The following is a 10,823-nucleotide window of genomic DNA, read 5'->3' on the forward strand; positions in this document are numbered from 1 at the left end:
ACAATCTGGAAGACAGACCCTTGGATTCACGTACACTGTTACACACAGGAGGAAAGGCTGTATTTAGTGTCGGAAGGGTGGTGTTTAATGCTCCTTTCAACTTCTATAAATTACAACGTCAGCCATTCCTAATTGGTATACATTAGCATTCAAACACTACGCTGAAATTAGAAGCTTAGCAGTTTTTCAGTACACTTATAGACACTTCACACAAACACATGAATAACCTTGTTGAAATATTTTAGAATTTCAAGGTTAAAAGAAACAACTTTAAGAGACAGATGGTGAGCAACTGGTACCTCACTGAGGAGCGCCGCTGACTTTTGAAAGTTCTCACGCGAGAACCGTATGGGGCTAACTCCTATTTACTGCGCACCTCAGGACCCCAGAGTACAGCCTTACCTCCTAAAATGCTGAAGATATGCATAGCTAGAATAGCACAGGGGAAAAAGAGCCTAAAAATAAAACTCCCAGGGGCTCCAAATCCAAAGGGAAAATAAGATATCTTATTTCCCTAATTGCATAGTTTAAGTCAATCCTTAAGCCACTTGATTCATGGTTTTATCATACTTGTGGCTGCCAATAATGGTACCAGCTCACCAATACAGGTGCCTCCCAGTCTACCACGAAGGGAGCCAGAAAGCATCCATTAAAATAAACAACTAAGCAACCTCTGTGTGAAGGGAGTGGGGGGGGGGGGAGGAGGAGAGAAAGTCTTTGCAAGCACATACTCAACCATCAAAGGAGCAGCTCTAGTTTCAGCCAGCAGAGACTGTAACACCTCGCCCCGCAACCCTTTACAACACACTGTGTCACCGGCTATTGTTCATAACTCTTCCCAAAAATCATTTCAACATTCAGAGACCAACTATGTCTTAAGGAAATTATTTCAGAAGGGAAAAATATTGCTTACTCATGAACCTGGTATCATTGTAACAATGAGGCAAAACAGCTAAAGACAATTACATTGCACAATCCTAAATGCATCATTTATTGTACTAGATTTCAGAAAAAGAACATTCTGAAACACTGAAATAAATCAGAGTATAAATGTGACTTGCTGTCAGCTCATACAATATGGGTTAAATGCTACCATATGGTGAGTGCACACACGTTACCCTTTTAAAAACAAAGAACATGGCTAATCTCATTCCCAAATCTATTTTTAAATAAATAAACACGATTATTTTAAAATTAGGCTACAATTGTGATTAAAACACCTCAGTTTTCACCAGCCCTTCTCCCTCTTTCTTTACTGAAAACTAACACCACTTCATTGCTCACCATCTTTTTTTTAAAAGACAAGGAAAAATTACTATTCAGTCAGCTTCATCCCCGTAATAACACAGGCATTTCTATGCAGTGTAAAAATAGTGACAAGCCAACTCACCGTTCTTCCTTTATTATACCTGCCAGAAAAGCAAAGCGTGTGTGTGTGTGTGTGTGTGTGTGTGTGTGTGTGTGTGTGTGTGTGTGTGTGTGTGTGCCTGTGCAATACGTTAAAACTCACTGACATACGATCCGGTTTTCAGCACACACTCCCAACAGGACCTGCCCGATAGAGAGAGCTCTCGTTTTCTCTGCACCCCCCAGCATGTACTGAGACATACAGTTTCGGTACACTCCCAGCCAAAAAAGAAAAACAAAAAAAGGACCAAAGGAAACACGTATGAAAATACACACAGTGTAGCTGGAGCGGATGCTGTTGGTTTGAAAATTGTCTATCTAGCCTCTGTGCTGAGTATTTGTTTTTATCATTATACTACAAATGAAACATGTCAGGAGTCTAAAAATAGCTACAAATTGTAATTACATATGCTTTGTAGTTTCTGTTATACTTCGAAAAGAAGATTAAAAGCTAGATCATTTTAGAAACTGGCCTTAAAGATTTGGAGAGCCACAAAATTCTTCTACTTTGCAATTTGGAGCATGCTGCTGGAAAACATCTCCTTTGGGACATAAATATGACAGCCCCAACATGGAGTAGCCAGCTCCCAACACCATACAGTGAGATGGCAAGAAAGAAAAGGGAGAAGAGCAGACAAAGAAAAAAGTAATTTCTTAGAGATTCTAAGAGTGCCCTGATTAGGATGTAATACTATAAGCTTTAATTAGGAGCTAAGTGCTGTGTGCTAAATTCATCCCCACACACACCACTGTAAATTCAAAGTCACCCTACTAAGTTACCTTGGGTTTACGACAAGTGTACAACAGCAATGCATGGCCTACAGCTTCTGCAACAGCCCTTAATGAAACGTGGATTTTGTTGAACAAGCGTTAAGCTACGCAATATCCTGCTGATACAAATTAAGGTCTTTCCCATAAGCAATGACTTAAATGAAAGGTTAGCAAAAATTAATTTTAAGTAGTCATCAGAAGGTAAGCAGTCTTGAATCTTCAAGAGCAAAGAGCCTCTGTTCCTCCATGACTCAAAACAGTTTAGACCAGAGTCTTCAGCAGCCCCTGTTCCAGTGTCCCTGCAACGGGCACTATGTGCAATGTTAGCTCACAACTCGGGAGCGGTAATCAAACAACTTATTTTAGAGCAGCTGTGTGCTACTCCTATTATACCTGCTAGAATTTATTAGGCAATAAATAGTTTGGTAGCAACTTAAGAGATGCAAGTATTGTCCATCCACACACTAATTTAATCTCAGAACACACGCTTAATGCCCTGAGTCCGTTTGCATAAGCGCTGTTGCTGTAATACAGTTTCAGGAACACAAGGAGAAACTGCTAACACGAAGTGTGTAACAGCGCTGATGGGCCTCTATAGATAACCAAGATGTAAACAACATCAAAAAATGAACAACCAGCATTGAGTAATCATCACATTAAAAAAAAAAAACAACAGATCTCACTAGCTCAAATGGCTAAGCAGGTTCAGCAGATCAAGAGAACGAACATTTGCTGACTAACAGTTAGGTAATGAAAGTAAACATTTGCAATGAAGTCATCATCCTAATGAAAGCCATGGTAGTGTTAACTACCTAGACCATAATCCACTAGCAGGTTTTAATGCAGGCTCACTAACATAATATTTACTAGAATCACTCCAGCTGGAAAAGGAAAGGAAGTTTCATTTACTTCTAACGTAAAAGTGACAGTCAAGAAATACTGCTATCTGTTAAGCTGTTCTAACTCCCAAGTACTGTACTGGGGACACCCAGAGAGTTTCTGTGCAGTTATAGTGAGTAACTGAACAACAGAATTTTGCCTTCAGTGTCTGAATCAGAACAGCTTTATCCTAGCACTGGTGTATAAATATTTGCAGCATGTAAGATGTCTGCTTTGAAAAAACAATGTTGCTCCAAGTTTCAAATATCTGTATTGCAAATAACTAATCAAATAAATGAGACTTTTTTTTCCTTTTTTTTTTTGCCACACTGTGATGAGGTATCTGAATTAAGTTTATAGCTACAGAAAAAAAACAAATGACTATAGTAAGTTTTAGCTGATTAACTGCTGATATAAGGATTTCAGATTTGCATACAGAAACTGTAATTCCACACAGCATCACCTTCACACAACTCCCAGTATGCAATGGGAGTGGCAAGTGTGCTTATTAGGGGGCAGCACTGGGTTCACAAGCAACAAGTCAATTTACAGGGTAGTTGTAGACGCTTTTACCCAATTGAGGAACATCATACTTATGTGAAAAACAGCACTAAGTCCATTTCCCTCTTCACTGCAGAAATCGAATGCCTATTCAGGCTTAAAAGGTATGTATCTACAAATTCATACTTGTGTCTCAAAAACTTAAACGGGCACATTTTCTTGTAAAATTTGCAAGCTTGGACAAGTTGCTTCCTGCAAAATGCAAGCACTCTGCATTTCAGCTTTCTATTTTGATGACTTTAAGAAACAGTATAGTCAAATCCAGATTTCCAATTTAAGTACACATATACAGACTTCATCATTAGTCTCACAAAATCATTTTGCATACTGTATGTAATCCCAGAGAAATCCTGGAATTTCTTGGTACAAATTTAAGTCTTCACAGAAGTGAGGCCTTCAAAGCTGACAGGTTTTGGATCACACTAAATATAGATGCCCTTCATTAGATGGGACCTCAGCATAAAACTCACCAGTCAGGATCACAGATAACTACAGATAACTGTTGAAGTCACTTGCACACAAAGGCCTTAACAAAGAAATCCAAATAAACAGACTGCCCAAAGTTTGCAAGAGTTGGTGACTACATAATTTCTATGAGGATACTCTTCTTGTGCAAACACCCACAGCAGGGTGCATTTTAAAGATAACTCATTTTTCAGTCAACTGAAGCCAAGGACACAGCTTCTTAAGGTGATCTGTAAAGTGTTAAGACATAAAAACCCTCCTTTGCTAAAATGAGGGATCAATTCAATAGGCATAGATTCAGAATGGTGACACAATCATTTTCAATTCCTTCAGTGACTAGTTCTGTACTGATAATTGCTATTGTTAAATCTTGGTGACAGCACAATACTATGACCAACTATAAAATCATACGATTAACCTAATTTTTAAAGCAAAGACATTAGTCATTGTCACAGGGAAACTTTAATCTACAAAAGTTGAATGTCACTCCTGTTGCTTCATTCCAGGCAGACACAGTTAGACAGGGGCCATGCTAACAAAGACCACTCCTCTCTTTAAACATGTTTAAGATCATTCTTTAGTACAATTCTTATTCTCACTGATGCTTTATTTTTTTCTTTTTTTTTCCCCTGTAGGCATTACCTTTGCATATTAAACTGAACAATTTAGATGGGGATTATAAATGCCCTGTTTTTCACACAGACCACATAGCACTTATCACTAACTAGATGTCACTTCAACACCACTCAGTTTTACATGAACTAAAGGCTTGAAAGCAAACCCCAGGCAAGAATTTTTAGAGATATCTAAAAACCACTTTACACCAGGTGCTAGTAAAGGTGTGCACATACCAGTAACACAGAGCCTCACACAAATTACTTTATTGTACAGAGCGCATTCAAGATAGCTATGGCAGCTACTCTTGTAAAACTAAAGATGTCTCCTGCAATAACCACACCATGATACTAATTACACCACTGGTGCTCCTATGCAACCAGCTTCCAGTTTCACCAGGGAGGAAGCTCCAAAAACCACTGCGGCCCACCTAGGTGGGACACAATGGGGTGCACAGAGCAGCACATGACCAGGCCGACTGTGAGTTCGTGTGACTGAAGCAAAGGACACGCTGGTGGGAAACAAAGCAGCAGCATCCACTGAAAGACAACACATCCTGGCTGGCTGCCGCAGACAAACTACCTGAGCAAAATTACCAAAATACTCCCTATCTCGATGAAACTCCTGCTCCCATCACCACTACCCTCCCTGGCACTGCTTCCCCCAAAATACCAAACACCTCTTACAATACAGTTATTTTTGGCCCACTAGCAGCAGACAGCCTGGCGGGCAAGCACAGGGGGGTTGTCCCAGCACCCAAGGCGCATTACCACCCGCACCTGCCTGCGCGACACAGACCCCACGCCACACACACGTGCACCTGCCTCAGTGAAGCAATCTCACACTGCGGCACCCATGGGACCCCGGTTCTGCTGTGCACACACATACCCAGCAGGACCTACAGGCACACACGTCTGGCTCACGTGCAGCAATGCAATATACCCCATCCCTGCCCTGCATGTGTGCACACACCCTGCTTGCCACAACACCCTTCCCTGCCCTGCGTGCACCTGCCCCGCAAGCAACAGCGTGCTCCCCAATGTGTACATACACAGTTCCCCCTGTCCCATCTACTTGCGAGGCTGACGGGGAGCAGCTGTCGGTCACTGCCCTCCCTCAGGGTCAGCATCCTCTTGCTTGGTCCAGGACACACAGGGCTTTAACACACCCGCAGGAAAGCAATGGTCAAAAATCAAGACACGCACATCCTCCAAAATAAAACTCTCGGCTATCAACCTACCCACTCGTCACGCGCAGGGATGAGGACACAAGGGAAATCTGACACATCTTGAGAAAAACTCCTCCTCTCAAATCAACCCATGTTATGCCATTCAGCTTTTGCTTAAAATTACACGTTTCTCTTTTTTTTTTTTTTTTTTTTGGGTTAGGGGGAGAAGGCAATGAAATACACGGTTGCCAAGTCGAGTTAATGAAAAACCCTTTGGCTGTTAACTCATTTAGTGCAGCAAGCATGAAATAAAGTCCGTGGCACGAGGCCAAAGCGCAGTGGCCCTTTGCCGGGCGGGCTTCTGGGACCTCTCCCCGGCCGCCGAGGAGCCAGCCCCGAGCACAGCGGCCAGCCCACGGTTTTGAGAAGAAAATCTCTAGAAATCTGTGATTTCTGTGAAAAAAACAAAATTAAAAAAAAAAATTACACACAAAAATCAAAATATCGAAGGCTCCGCCAGGCCCGAGGAGATTTTTCATCAAGGCAGTTTTGCACCCACTTCCAAAATAAGCCCGACCACTCCGCTGAGGGGGGATCGGCGAGGGGACATCAACACCGAGGCTGGGCGGGGGCTGCGCGCAGCGCCGGGCAGGGGGTAAGGCAGGGGCACGGCGGCTCCCCGCCCCACCTCGCCGCGCCCCAACACCCCGGGGCCGAGCGGGGCCGGGCCGGGCCGGGCGGTGGCGGGGGGCGGGCCCGCGGACTGGGGCCGCCCCGGCGGGGCGGGAACGCCGGCGGGCGGGGGCTCGGCGTCCGTCCGGCCCCATTCCCCAACCTCCTCCACCGCCCCCTCCCGCCGCTTTCGTACCGCAGCACCCCCCGCGTCCCTCCCCGCCGAGGAAACTTCTCCGCTCGCAGGGAAAGAGTTCGGCTCCGCAGCTGGGGAGACGCTGGGTGCGAGCGGGGGGGGCGGCGGGGAGCGCCCGGAGATGGGGAGCGAGGGGAGGAGGAAGAGGCGGCGAGAGAGTTGCGCCTCTCCCCAAAAAGAGACTTTGACCCCGCATCGCTCTCCGGCGGACCTCGAATTACATTTTTTTGTCACAGGTCGGATCCTAACGCACGTCGACACAGCGTCTAATTTATGAACTCATCAGCCTAATTTCATTATTTAATCATGCGCCCAGCAATCGTGTTTCCTTAAGAAAGGACTGACCTATTTTTGGCTGGAGATAAACGATCATGTTAACAGATGTTAATCTTGTAATCTGTTTTTCCTGTAAGCACTTCGCATACCCACGTTTCAGACATTAAAAAAAAAAAAAAATAAAAAAAATCTTGCCCCAACGACTTGACGTCACGATTCAGTTCTTATTAAAAAAAAATCTCGCAGTGGTTTCAAAGACATTAAATCTTTTTCACTTTATAAATGCTGATTTGTTCTGCCTCAACTCCCACAGGCTTTTATTTGCATTTCAAATTCCACAGGTTACACCAGTCGCCTTTTCAGAAAATGTAAACCAACAATAAGGCAGCAAAGGGGGGGGGGGAGGGGAACCCTGCTTTTGGATTAAATAAAGAACAGAATTAATGTTTCGAAAATAGTCCCAGCAAAATGATATTTGCACGTCCAGTGCCCGAGCGCCTCCGCATCTATAGGGGTAATGTAAAGGATAAGATGTGGGCACGCACAATGCGCATTCCCCAGAAGATCCCTGTCTGCTGCTGGGAGCTTATTAACGCTCCTAATAAATGGTGCTGACTCCAAACCGACACCTTTCGGCTTAAAACACAGGGTTTGTCTCCAGCAGTTAATTGCAGAGGTTAGCTGGTTTGAGGGGAAAAACAACGGCCGGCTGTCATGCTCCACACGTCTCCCCACACGTACTGCCAGTTTTAGCACCCCACCTTCTTCCCTCATAGCAAAGTTTACCCATCCAAACTTTCCTCAACTTGACCAAGTGCTTAATTCGCATTAGGATCGCGACTCGGCGCTATGCTAATGATCACCGAAGATAGTAGCGGGGGGAGGGAGGGAGGGACGAGGAGGAGGAAAGCTTTTAGAGCACAAAATGTCTGGAACTGCATTATTTCTATTCTTCTTTTCTCTCCCTCTCTCTCTCCTTCCTTTCCTCCTCTCGACACCCCCACACACACCCTTTTTTTTAACACGTACATTAGACTCCCTGCATCCCTCCCCACCCCACCCGCATCAAACGAGCGATTTTTCCTCTTCTGGAAATAATCGCTACGGAGACATTGTCCTCCGAGCCCTCCTCGCTGTCTATATGTGAATAATTGTTTTCTCTGCCCGCCCACCCCCAACTTCCTTTGATAAACTGTGTACTTCTCTAACGGGGATCAAGCAGCGACCGACTCACCACGGAACCGAGAGCGACTCAAAAAACAAGGGGGGGGGACGCACGGACACAGCCCCACATCGGGCATTTCACGCACACGCTGAATCAATACTATCGGGGAGGGGCGGGGGGAAACAACCCACTCTTATTAATTGAAGTGGCTACTCGGTGTTCGAAGACCCATCACCCACCTTCTTTAGCCGAAGCATTTTACTTTAAAGTGAGGCAATTTGTTCTTTGTCTCTTAATGGATTAATATCGCAGTCTGCCCCCCCTCAACGTCCCTGACGGAGCGTACAAAGCCAAAGGGCTCCCGGAGCCCGCAGGGCTCCCCCACCCCCCGGCACCACCACTGCAGTAAAACCATCCTCCTCCTCCTCGCCAAACAGCGCAAAGTTACCATTTTGGAGCCGCTCCGATGGCCGGGGGGACAGTCCCCGTACTCGGAGGGAGGCGCGAAGTTTTTGGGGTTTTTTCCTTTTTTTTTTCCCCCCCACCCCTCACAGGCACGCATCCCGAGGACCCCCCGCCCCCCCGGGCCATGCCCCCTCGCCCCGCCGCCCCTCACCTCCTGCGCGGCCGGCGGCGTTCGGGGAAGGGCGCGCCGAGCAGCCCTGAAGGTGAAACCACGCGCCGCATGCGAGCGGCGCCGCGCTGCACATGATCCGCCGAGCGGCTCCACTGGCGCGGGCGGGGGCGGCCCCGCCGGCCCCCGCCGCGCCCCGCGCCCGCGCACCGCCCCCGCCGCGCCCGCGCCCGCCGCGCCCCGCCCGCCCCAGCGCCGCCGACGCCGCCGCGCGTCCCCCGGCGGCCGCCGTGGTGTGGCCGGTGCGGGGCCCGCACGCACACGCCGGCCACTATTGTCTCCGCGGAGCAAAGTTGGGGCGCGGGGTGCCGGTCGCCCCCGGGCGCTGCAGGAGCGCGGGGCGGAGAGCGGTGCGGAAGGCGGGCTCCGCGTTGTGCCGGGCGCGGCGTGGCGCTTGTGCCGACCGCCGCCCCGGTTCCCACGTACCTTCTCCGCTGCGAAAGATGCGGGTTGGAGTTGCCCCAGATGCATTTCTATGAGAAACTTTATTTTTCCTTTTTTTTATTATTTTTTTTTTTTTTGGCGAATTCCACTGGTAAAATATTTATGGATCTATTGAAATGCGCAGAAACAACAACATTAAAGTCCTCAATCAAGATCAAAGAGGAATACTGTTCAACAGCCACGCTGGGGAAGTTGAAAGACCTCCGAACAAATCAATCTGCCATATGGCTTTAGGAAAAAAAAAAAAAAAAAAAAAAAAAAAACAAGCAACAAAAAAGCTTCCCCCCCTCCCGCCCCTCCACTCCTATGGCTGAAAAGTTCAATTCCTGTTTTCCTGTCTGTTTACGAAGCTCGGTTTAATCACGCCAAATCTCTGTGTGCCATAGGCGAGGGGAGTGTGTTTAGTCTATGGCTGGGAAGCCTAATTTAGCGCTTGGTACTAGACATCAAGGGTGTGGATGAAGCCTTTTTTTTTTTTTTTTTTTTTTGTCTCTCTTTCTTTGTCTTGTAACGTGCGATGACGTACAATTGACACGGAGGACTTTTGACGGAGGGTCGGTGTTACCTCGACGCCCCGGGACGGTAGAACACCACTGGCCCCGGACACCCCGGCTACGAGCTCCTCGCCGGAGTTGCCCCCCCCACCCCTGGCCCGACCCTTCCTGGGCGCACCGGCTCCGCGCCGCCCTCCCTCCGTCTTGCACTTGGGACGCCAACTGCTTCGGCAATGAGAAAAAAACAAAATTGGGGCGGGGGAGGCTTTAAATCCTGCCCTTTCCAGTGCTTATTCCCTCGGAATAAAGGGAAAGGGTGGGGGTGGGGGGCAGAGAGCGGGAGGGGAAAGTTGGTAATGAAGGATACACGAATCATAAAATGTAAGCTATGTGTGATTAATGATCTGCACTAATTTGAATAGCAGGCGTGTTAAAGGTCATTGACAATTGTTGCTGCTTTCAGCATGAATGCCTGAATGGGATGTATTTGGGACAATCAAATTTAATTCTAATTCACAGAAAAAAATAATCAGACGTGCATAGCAGCTGGTCAAAATATAGAGAGGATGTGCATTAAAAAAATACACATTGCCTATTCTTCAAAGGCAACTTCATTGCATTAAGGTGGTGTCTTTAAATGTCTCAACAGTAAATAACGTATCTGGAATGTCTGGATTTTGTGCCTTATGCATCAGCATCTTTCCTGCGCACTTTTTCAATTACAGGCCAAATTGGGTTCCCAGTTACTCTGGATTCCAGCATTTTGTGGGAATTCCGAGTTCGCTGCTGTCAGATTTACCTGCGAGTGGACCAGACCAGATGTCACCTCTCTAAGCTTGAAGAATTCACCCCAGGCACACACCTATAATACAAGCGCGTAGATTCTCTAATCATGGTTTATATAGTAGTTTAGCATTTCTTTACACAAAGAGTAAGAAATCCATTATAAATCAGCATTCCTGGGCACTATTTAGAACTACAGTATTAAGCTAACAATTTCCATATGGTGAAAATTGACAAGTCAGAGCAATGAAAGGTGCATGAGACTTCCCAACTCCTCTACCTAAAAATGTGAT

General features: G+C 46.5%; 1 protein-coding gene across 1 annotated transcript in view; it reads right to left on the bottom strand.

The window, feature by feature from the left end:
- ZNF516 (zinc finger protein 516) overlaps positions 1-8,885 on the bottom strand; it is a 98,735-nt gene extending 89,850 nt beyond the window's left edge. The window contains exon 1 of the mRNA XM_027746049.2: positions 8,792-8,885. The gene's annotated coding sequence lies outside the window, so the exon portion shown is untranslated. The remainder of the gene's footprint in view (positions 1-8,791) is intronic.
- Between the last annotated feature and the right edge of the window lie 1,938 nt (positions 8,886-10,823).

The sequence above is a fragment of the Pipra filicauda genome, unplaced genomic scaffold (genome assembly GCF_003945595.2).
Source record: "Pipra filicauda isolate LSUMZ 115617 unplaced genomic scaffold, ASM394559v2 scaffold4_size7858003_pilon, whole genome shotgun sequence".
NCBI classification, from domain to species: domain Eukaryota; kingdom Metazoa; phylum Chordata; class Aves; order Passeriformes; family Pipridae; genus Pipra; species Pipra filicauda.